This window comes from Rattus norvegicus, chromosome 6 (genome assembly GCF_036323735.1).
Source record: "Rattus norvegicus strain BN/NHsdMcwi chromosome 6, GRCr8, whole genome shotgun sequence".
In the NCBI taxonomy this organism is placed as follows: domain Eukaryota; kingdom Metazoa; phylum Chordata; class Mammalia; order Rodentia; family Muridae; genus Rattus; species Rattus norvegicus.
This window is the reverse complement of record NC_086024.1, coordinates 50021720-50031434: the sequence shown is the minus strand read 5'-3', so window position 1 is coordinate 50031434 and position 9715 is coordinate 50021720. Positions and strand designations below refer to the sequence as shown.

Here is a 9715-nt window from a genome sequence, read left to right as displayed (position 1 = left end):
CTATGTCCATGCAGTACGATTCCAGACAAGGGTCCTATTGGGGATTGTCGGTCCCCCATACCTGTGTGGCACTAGACTGGTGGTCATCTCAAGCTAGCTCCCTATCCAGATCCCATGTCCCTGGTTTGGTGATCATTTTGGGCTCGCTCCTCACCCAGACTGCCCGAGTGACCCTTTGCAAGGAGTGTATGTCTTGGACTCATTTTCAAGGCTCACAGTCCTAGGTGGGGTTCTCCTAGTCGCCATCTTGTTCCCCATCCTAGTAGCCTGTCTGGACTGCCTGGTGTAGGATTTGTGATCAATTCAAACTCAGGACTTTTAATCATGTTCATAGGTCAGATGAACTGATGTTCACAGGTCAGAACACTGAGCATAGACATAGCCAATCTCTCCTCTGCCACCTACTGAAGCACATGTGACACAGCAGCCACACCTGCAATATTTCTGGGGTGGGATATTTCTTTTAGCAAAAGGTCTTTCCTTATAAGTATAAAACCTGTACTCTCTCCTGTCTGCAGCGCTTTTGATCATGAAATTATCAAGCTCAATAATTGGTTCTTTGCTACTAGGAGGTCGTAGGTGATGCTCTGTTTTATGGTATGACAGAAAACTTTTTTATTATTTTTATGTTAAATTGGACAGGAAATTCATCCTTTAAATATTTGTATTTAAATGCATTATAGTTAAAATGGATTGCAATGTTCTTGGAGACAAAGAGTATATGGCTAATACAAGATAAAGGTGAAGTAAATCCTTCTAAAAAATGAGCCTAGGGCATTTCTATGTAACTGGATTAGCAAGCATGTGGTCCTGCTTTTAAATAGGGCTTCAATGAAGCCTGCTGGTTCCACTGCAGTGGGATCCACAGAGACAGCCTTTCTCATGTGTTCTGACCCCACGGGCTCTGATGCCAGGAATATGGCTGCCTCCTCATAGTAGGGACTCTGTGCCCCTAGCATCTGAGTTTACCATGGAACTGTTCTAAAGCTTTGCCTGTACTCTGACTCTGAGTTCTTTCCTCCTCAGACATGGATCTGAGGAGGAAAACAAAACACAACATAATGCTGTAGAGCATGGTTGGGGAACCGGGGAGACCAAGGCTTCCTATTATCTATGAAGGGGCTCGTGGTCCAATCACCATAGGTATACCCAAGTGAGCACAGATGGGGCTAGCTGCAGTCTTCTTTTGGCCAAGGCTGCATTTCACCAGTTGAATAACTCCAAAAGCTTTTAGCAGCATAGCTTTCTGGAATTCCAATTTCTGATCTAAGTACCCATAGCTGTCCCTTCTCAAGGCCATCAGAGCTTCAGGTTAGCACACCTGGGCTCAGAGAGCAAGTGACATTCATCAGGCGGTAGAGTTGCCAGCTGCAACTCTGATCCTACATCTACTGCTCTCTTTCCTTCCTTCCTCCCTTATTTCTCTTTTTCTCCTTTCTTTCTATCTTCCTCTTCCTTCCTTCCTTCCTTCCTTTCTTTCTTTCTTTCTTTCTTTCCTCCCTTCCTTCCTTCCTTCCTCTCCTCCCCCTCCTTTTCAGCCTTTTCTCTTCTCTTCCATTCTTCCTGACCATGTTTTCCCTCTCCTCCCATTCTGTTCCTCTTAGGCCTCCCCAACCTCTATTCATTTCTTTTTTCCTCTCCCTTCCCGTTTTGCTTCCTTTCTTCTTTCTTCTTTATCATCTCCTATTCTCAACTCTTTCTCTTTCTTCCTTCCTATTAGTTTTTGTTTGTTTTGTTTTGTTGTTGTTCCCTTTCTGTGTAGCTCAGGCTTCCCTAGAATTCACAATGTACCTCAGGTTGACTTTAAATTCACAGTAATCAATCTTCTTCAGCCTCTTAAAGATTACAAGAATGAGTTACAAGCACAGTCCCTGTCATTCCTAATCACCTTTGTGGCTTGCCCCCGTTTAGTATCATGGACGAGCACAGCTCTCTGCACAGCTCTGAGAGGAAACACTGGTCAACTTACAAAATCTTTCACTGCACATGAAGCAGAGGCCAGAGTCAGGTGCTCCCTGTGAAATAATGATCAAAAATGACAAGGATGGTGAGTGCCAAGAACTCACTCACATCCAAAGGATTCTCTACAAACAGCAGACTTCAACCAAGGCTTCTGCCAACAACTTCTGATGGAGCTCAATGTGTTCACACTGGGACTCTAAGAAAATGAGAGGTGAGGCACAGTAAAGACAAACTAGAGCAAGGGAGGTCAAAAGAGTGGGATAGATGAGCGTTCAGATGTGCCTCAAGCATGTTAGGAGATGAGATCAGATTAAGCAGCCTTTGGCATCTCAAAACCCAGTGCTTAATCACACAACCATTGAAGAATAGCAGCATTGCCTGCTATGCAGACAGGATGCCAGCTTCTTCTGTGTCCTCTCTTTAAAGGGACTCGCACAGTCATTCACCACTATTCAATACCGCCATCACTGACTTAAGAACACTACATCATAGCCTTCACCTGAGTGGATACACTCAGGATTCAGCAGTAGATGGTTTCTGCTGTGTTTGAGGTTTGACACATCAGATGTAAACAGAACACAGTCTACAGAAAAAGATATGTTCATCACTAAATACTAAGCTGTGGAAGAACAGACTAGGAGGTGTGTGTTCTACAAGACCTGGGAAAAGAGTCAAAGGGGACTACTCATGAAAAGGAACAGAGTCCAGTGTCTAGACAGACCAGAATTTTTTTAAGAGAGAGTGGGAGTGCCCCTAAGAGACAGAGTGAGTTAAAACATAATGTCTAGAACATTAGGAGGATTGTGCTTAGCTCCCCTGGGTTCTACTCCCTGGCCTGCCTTGATGCTCATGGGGGACATGTGCACAGCCTCCTGGACTGTGCCCTCCAGGTCTAATCATTTCATCTCAACTTGCTGCTAGTGGGCATAAGGTTTTTCACTCATTTTTCCAAGATGAAAGGCTTTGTCACCAAACATTGAAGTATCTACACATGTCACCCTAATAATCTATCCTAATAGAGATTCAACATCATGTGTGCCATAAGGTAGTCTGCCACCTCACAGAGAAGAGCCTTTATGTCCAGCCTATGGGTCCTTGGTCCTTCCAAAAATGCTGCTGTAGGGTTAACATAGACTTTGTAAGTGACTTTGTGGTCTTTGAAGGTCAATGTAGGAGCCAGGAGCTCCATCCAAAAGCTGAGTCTGGAAGGCAGTCAAGCTGGCGATGAATGGTTAACTCTTCTGGTGCTAAATGATTTAATAATGGCAGACTTGTAGTATCTATGAAAACACATTTCTTCAAGGCCTCATAAAAATAAGTATTGTTCCCTCATTAGCAAACAAAAATCACCTAAATGAGGACTTCTACTAACAATGAGTTAGTGTTGCTCTCACCAGAGATGGGTTTTTGCAGAATCCCAACTTGAATGGGAGCTTTGCACTCAACCAAATGCATACAGGAGCAAGATCAAGACTCACATGGACAAGGACAGCAAAGAAAATGTCAACTCTAGCACCAAGACCTCCTGAAAGATTATGTCCAGGGGTTCCTGAGGTGGACCAATTATAAGATTTCTTCTAAGTAGTATTTCAACATCCCATGTTAATAGATCTCATAAATTAAAAATAAGAAAATGCCAGCATGTCTTCAACTGTGTGAGGTTAGCTTTAATTCACAATCTGGCTGCAGTACTCTTGTAGAATGCTTTTTCCTCACCTTGGTTCAGTAATACAAAGCAATGGCCTTATGTGTTGCCATATGAGAGAATAGGAAAAGACTCCTTGAAGCTGTTACCTCAACAGTGCTGAAAGAGTGAAAGAATGCTTGTAAGACGAATGTGCCCTGCTCTTCCTGTTATGAATGGTCCCACAGCAATGGATTACACAGAAAGCCTTCAGAAGAATCATCAACTCTATGAACACAAGACTGCCTTCCTTCCCTTTCTTTCTTCCTTCCTTCCTTCCTTCCTTCCTTCCTTCCTTCCTTCTTTCTTTCCTTCTTTCTTTCCTTCTCTCTTTCTTTCCTATATGTATATGCATTTGTACCTATATGTTAGAACATGTACACATGTTCCTGTATGCACACATATGCATTAATGTACTTGTAAAAGTGTGTAGAGGAATCATTTCCCAGGAACTAGCCATGTTCTTTATTGGTACAAAGTCTCTAACAGGACCTGTCACCTATTGATTAGGCTGTATCAGCTGGGCAGAAAGCCTCAGGAATCCTTCTGTTTGTCTTCACAAAGCTAGGATTATATAATAGATAAGTATCAGAGTGCCCTGGCTCATGTGCAGGTTCTAGGATCTAACTCGGGTGCTCATGCTTATATAAGGCAAACATTTTTCTACCTGAGCTTTCTCTGAAGCCCCTGTATGGGTTTTTGCAAAGACCCTTCCTAAGGACTAATTGACTTATTATAGATGCATACTTATCTTAATTTGAGCATTTTGACTATTGTTTACAAATAGAAACACATTCAGTTAGGCAAATGATTAATCGAGGGGTGGTTCCTCTAATACTTCTAGGCTTTCAAGTTCCATAAATCTGGACCACAAATCATCATCAACACATACTCAGCCCTACCACTATCACTACTGAGTCTGCCTTAAGCAATTGGTCCTTCTAGTGGGCAGCTTCTGAAAGTCCCCCAGTAGCTATGTCACATCCTTCCTCTGGTAGTTAGGCTAGATCCCAAGCTTCTTTCTCATAGCCACATATGCTAATCATACTGGAATATCACTTACAAAATGAAGTAACAAGAATGCCCCTCCCTCGCTAACTATCACAATGCAAGTACTGCTTTTGGGAAGGCAAAAAGGCCCCAGTGCAATATCCCTCATCCTCTGAACCCGGTAGAACCACCGAAACAGTTTTTGGTTTTTTTTTTTTGATTGCTGTTGTTTGTTTGTTTTATTTTTTATTCATTCTTTGTGAATTTTACATTATACACCCTAACCCTGCTCATCTTTCCATCCCTCCATGTCCTCCCTTTACCTTGTGACTTTCCCCCCAAATGAAAATAAAAGAATAAAAATGGATAAAATAAAATAAAAAAATCTCACTGGACCACAGCAACTTTTATAAAGGAAAACATTTGATTGGGGCTGGCTTACAGTTCAGAGGTTTAGTCCATTCTCATCGTGGTGAGAAGCATGGACACATGCAGACAGACATAGTGCTGGTGAGGCAGCTGAGAGAGCTACTTCTGGATCCACAGGCAACAGAAAGTGACAGTGACTCAGAGGCCAGGCTTGAGCTTCTGAGATCTCAAAGCCTACCCCCTGGTGACATACTTCCTCCAACAATGCTATACTTCCTCCAGAAAACCACACTCACTCAAACAAGGCCACATCATCTAGTAGCGCCAATCCCTGTGGGACTATGAGGGGAGGCATTTTTTTTCAAACCACTAGAGCAATTATAAATGTTTTATCAGAGATTGCTTTATTGTGTGTTACATTTGTAATTAAGTTTTCAGCTCCTAGACAAGAGTTTTCATGACCAACCTGTACTCTAAAGTTTATTGAGTCTACATCTTCCTTTTACAAATGAGAAGATAATCAAGGCATTGGTTACTTACCATCATGCACCCCTTAGTTCAAGAGATTTGACTTCTCATCTTCCACTGTCTAACTACCTCCACTTTGCATCTAGTATTTGACACTCCATACTCTTTGAGGTTTGTGCTTATTGAGCTCCCTTAATGGCACCTTCCTACAGTGGCCACCAACCCAACAAAATATAGGAATGACCTTACAGCAACCTCTCCTTTAGGTGAGTCTGAGACCAGATAGCCAAAGGGAAGAAAAATGAGCTAAGCCACTTCCAGGTTTAACCTTCACTGGAATAAGTAAAGTTCCTGATGGTTGAACTGCCAACAAAAGTCCCATGGGAACTGCCTTCCGAAACAAGATACCATAGAGCAACAACATCCTCAATAGATGGTGACACAATGAGAAGTGAGCTGGAGCAACACCAGAGTGGGTTCATCGCTGTGATTGCAGTTGTATCATTGCATGTGAATGGAGCCTGAAGCTCACTATGGAGGATGTTAGGTGAAAATTAAAATGAGAGACACCAACTCTAAGAGAAAAAAGAACACTTTCCAAGGTCTATGACATCATCAACCTTTCTTGCTATAGTTTTCTTCTTCTCCAAGGACAAGCCAGTTATACTTGAGATAAACATCTAAGACTCATAACTGCCCCAGTGACAGTCACTGTTAGGTTTTACTTGTGTTTATCTTTGATAGTACACAGCAACCTGAAACAAATATTGGCGATACATTAAATTGAACTTGGTGGTCTGATTTCTCAGCTTGTAAAATAAAACAATTATCAACAGTATAGATGTGAACTTGCACATGCATACACACACACACACACACACACACACCAGCATAAACAGCAGAAATTAAAATTAAGAGGACTCCAAGGGCTTAACAAGAGGGGCCAGCTCCCATCATGAAACAGCTGTTTGTGTGAAGTCCCCCTAGATACTTACAGAAAGGACCAGAGCCTCACATCCTTAATTCCGACTGAGTTTTACATGTGTGTCTGTGGACTCCAGGAACTATAATGAGCTTAGGAGAGAATAGTGAAAAAGATTAAGCCTCCTGAAGGGTTTCTCAAGGAGCCCGAGGAAAATGTCAACCAGTTTTCTGTCGATGTGACAAAAAGCCTGAGGACATCAGCTTTTAGAAAAAGAGACTTGCTTTTATCCTAAGTTTTAGAGGCGTTGATCCCTGGCTCTATTGCTTTTAAAGAACTGAGTGAAGCCCAGAGTCAATGTCAAGAGTATTGAATGGAGCAAAGATGCTCACTCATTGAGATTTGGAAGGAGAGAGAGGAAAAGAGAGGGAGAAAGAGTGAGGGAGAGAGGGTCCCCATCGATTACCCTTTTCTGCCTGGACTCCCCATCCTGGGGTTTACTGATGCCTGCTACACATCAGAATGTGGTTGTAAGCAGTGTAGCTGGATGGAGTCTTCATTGTCAATGGGAATTGGTGTAGTATAATGAACATGAGCGGTAAAGATCCCCAGCTTCTCAGCCAATAGAACACATGGGAGCCGGAGATTGACGGTCACAAGCTCACTTAGGTGGTCAGAGAGAGAAACTGTCTGAGGGGTTGGGGAAAACTGGCTCCTTCATCTCTCCAGATCAGCAGGAAATCTGGACTTTATTCTCAATAGAGGGGAATCCACTGGGGCACTGCAAACGGGAGGAAGGAAGCTTGAGGCAAAGCCTATGAGTCAGAATCTATACTAAGAAGGTGCTATGGGGGCCACTCCCCCATACCTGGAACTCACGTGGTGGAAGGGCTTACTGAGAGCTTGGGAAGGTAGGGGGATGGGCAAAGTGCTTGCTGTGCAGCTTAAGGACCTGGAGACCCTGAGTATGGATTTGAAAAACCCATAGAAAAAACCAGGAATGGTAACATACACCTACAATCCCAGGTCTGGGAAGGTGGAGGCAGGTAGATTCCATGACCTTGTTGTCCCATGAGTCTAGACAAAACTTTGAGCTCAAAGTTTAGTGAAAGCCCATGTTTCAAAAAATAAGGTAAATAGTGATTGAGGAAGATGCTCATTGTTGGCATCTGACTTTAACACATGTGTATGTAGGTGAGCACACACTCACACCCACATACATACACACACAAAAAGACAGACAGACAGACATACACAGACACACACACACACACACACACACACACACACACACACACACACACAAACATGTGTGAATAGCCATGGTCATTTTGTGGTGAAGACTGAAAATACAAGTTAAGACTGGATTGTCATTCAGGCTAGACGTAATGACAGTGGAACTGGGGAGCTGCAATATAGATGAGAAGTGAGAGGCATGAAGTGAGAGAGACAGCCAGTAGGCTGAAGTTTTAGTTGCAGATATTGCATGGGGTGGAAACTAAAGAATACTTGCTGGTGTTACTTGATAACATGTCAGTGTGGTGCACACATATATGTGCTATTAGCCATTTCATTAATGTTAGTGTTCGACGTCTGTGCTTGCTTTGCATTTTCTCTTGCAAATCTACTCATTTTCTTCCCTCAGAATCATTGCATCAAAAAATAAAAATAGAGTAAGACATAGCAAGCTCACACTTCCATGATCTGAACCTGTGAGACGAATGTATGCACATTAGTTCATGGCTAATTGTTGTTTCCATTCCGGAACCAATGCATGGGGAATTCCATTGCAGTCACAGGGTATATGGAGAGGAAACTGAGAGAGGACTCAGAGAAGACTCTAGCATCCTCAGAGGAATGCTGCATCACTTGCCATTCAGCCTTAAGCCTGCATAATCCTGGAAGACAAAGCCACACTCTGTCCTTGGCCATATCCCCTAAGATTCCTAAGCTTATAAAAGATAGACCAGGATGTTTGGGGGGAGCTTGGCTATCGATGTGTTCTGCAGCACATAAAAAGAACATTTAACCAACTGCCATGAACCAATGGGACCAGGCAGATACTCAGAGCATCTCAAAGCAGAACTGTCACCTGCCCTCTGCTCACAAGTCTCCCTCCAGGGAAGGGATGTCGACACTCAACCTTCTCACCTACAAATCTCAGACTTAGAGAAAAACTAGGAAGACTTGTACAGTTCGAATTTGCAAGCAATCCCCCCACCCTTTCTGATGTAGGTTTATGACTTATTTATACTTTTATTTCCAGCTCTGAAGGAGAAGCCCTACATTTTCTCACCTTCTCAATAGGCTTAGGACTCCAAGCTGAATGTCTACCCAGTGGCAAGCTGCTCATTAGCTGAGCAGTCTGGAGCCATTATCTTCACAGCAATGTATTAATGCAAGGCCATTAAACAAACGGGGTGCTCTTTGGAAATGGTTGATGAGGCTCATTTTGGATTATGAATATCATATTTATTGCTGTTTTATGTGTAACACTCAAATTGATGGTTAATTCTTCTACCAGCAGCTCACAGTGAGGGCCATTAAAAAGGGGAGTCATTTTCCCCCTTTTAAATAGGTAAGATGTGACCTAATTTTAGTGGAAAAACAAACAAAATGCTTACCTTTTTAATACATGTTGAAACCTGAAGCTGAGGTGATGTCTCAGTGAGTAAAATGCTTGGCATGAAAAAAAGCACAAGGATTTTGAGTTCAGATCCCACATAAAGCCAGATGTGTAGTGCACATCTGTAAGTCTGGTGCTTTTATGGGAAGATGAGGAGTAGAGACAGGAGCATCCCCTAAAAGCTCATGGGCCAGCAAACCCATGTACACTGAAGCTAACAGCAAGAGGTTTTCAAAACAAGCCTGGGACTTTAGTTTCGTTGTGAATGTCAGACAAGGTAGGAGAGCTCAGAGCCACATGGAAAGATTATAGAGAGCAGTGGTTCTCAACCTTCCTAATGCTAAAACCCTTTAATATAGTTCCTCATGTTCCATATCCCCAACTGTAAACTTATTTTCATGGCTGCTTCATAACTGTAATTCTGCTACTGTTATGTATTATAATGTAAATACCTGGTATGCATTATGTCTGATATAGGACCCCTAAAAGAGTCATGGCCCACAGGTTGGAAACCACTGATAGAGAGCAATAAAGGGGAACTCCTGGCTGATAAGTCAAAGGTTTTAGGGGATGGATTCAACAAAGGAGCCTGGGAATGGAACATTCCTTCAAATCTGAGTGTTTTCTAAGCACAGTTCTTATTGAAATATCATGAACAGTTAAATTTCACCAAGCTCCTCAAACTGAGGCCAGC

At 42.7% G+C, this 9715-nt stretch overlaps 1 non-coding gene across 1 annotated transcript; it reads right to left on the bottom strand.

The window, feature by feature from the left end:
• Positions 1-323: 323 nt before the first annotated feature.
• On the bottom strand, positions 324-454 carry LOC120093459 (small nucleolar RNA SNORA17). Its single transcript, XR_005486514.1, has one exon. It is a non-coding gene; the product is annotated as a small nucleolar RNA SNORA17 (small nucleolar RNA).
• Between the last annotated feature and the right edge of the window lie 9261 nt (positions 455-9715).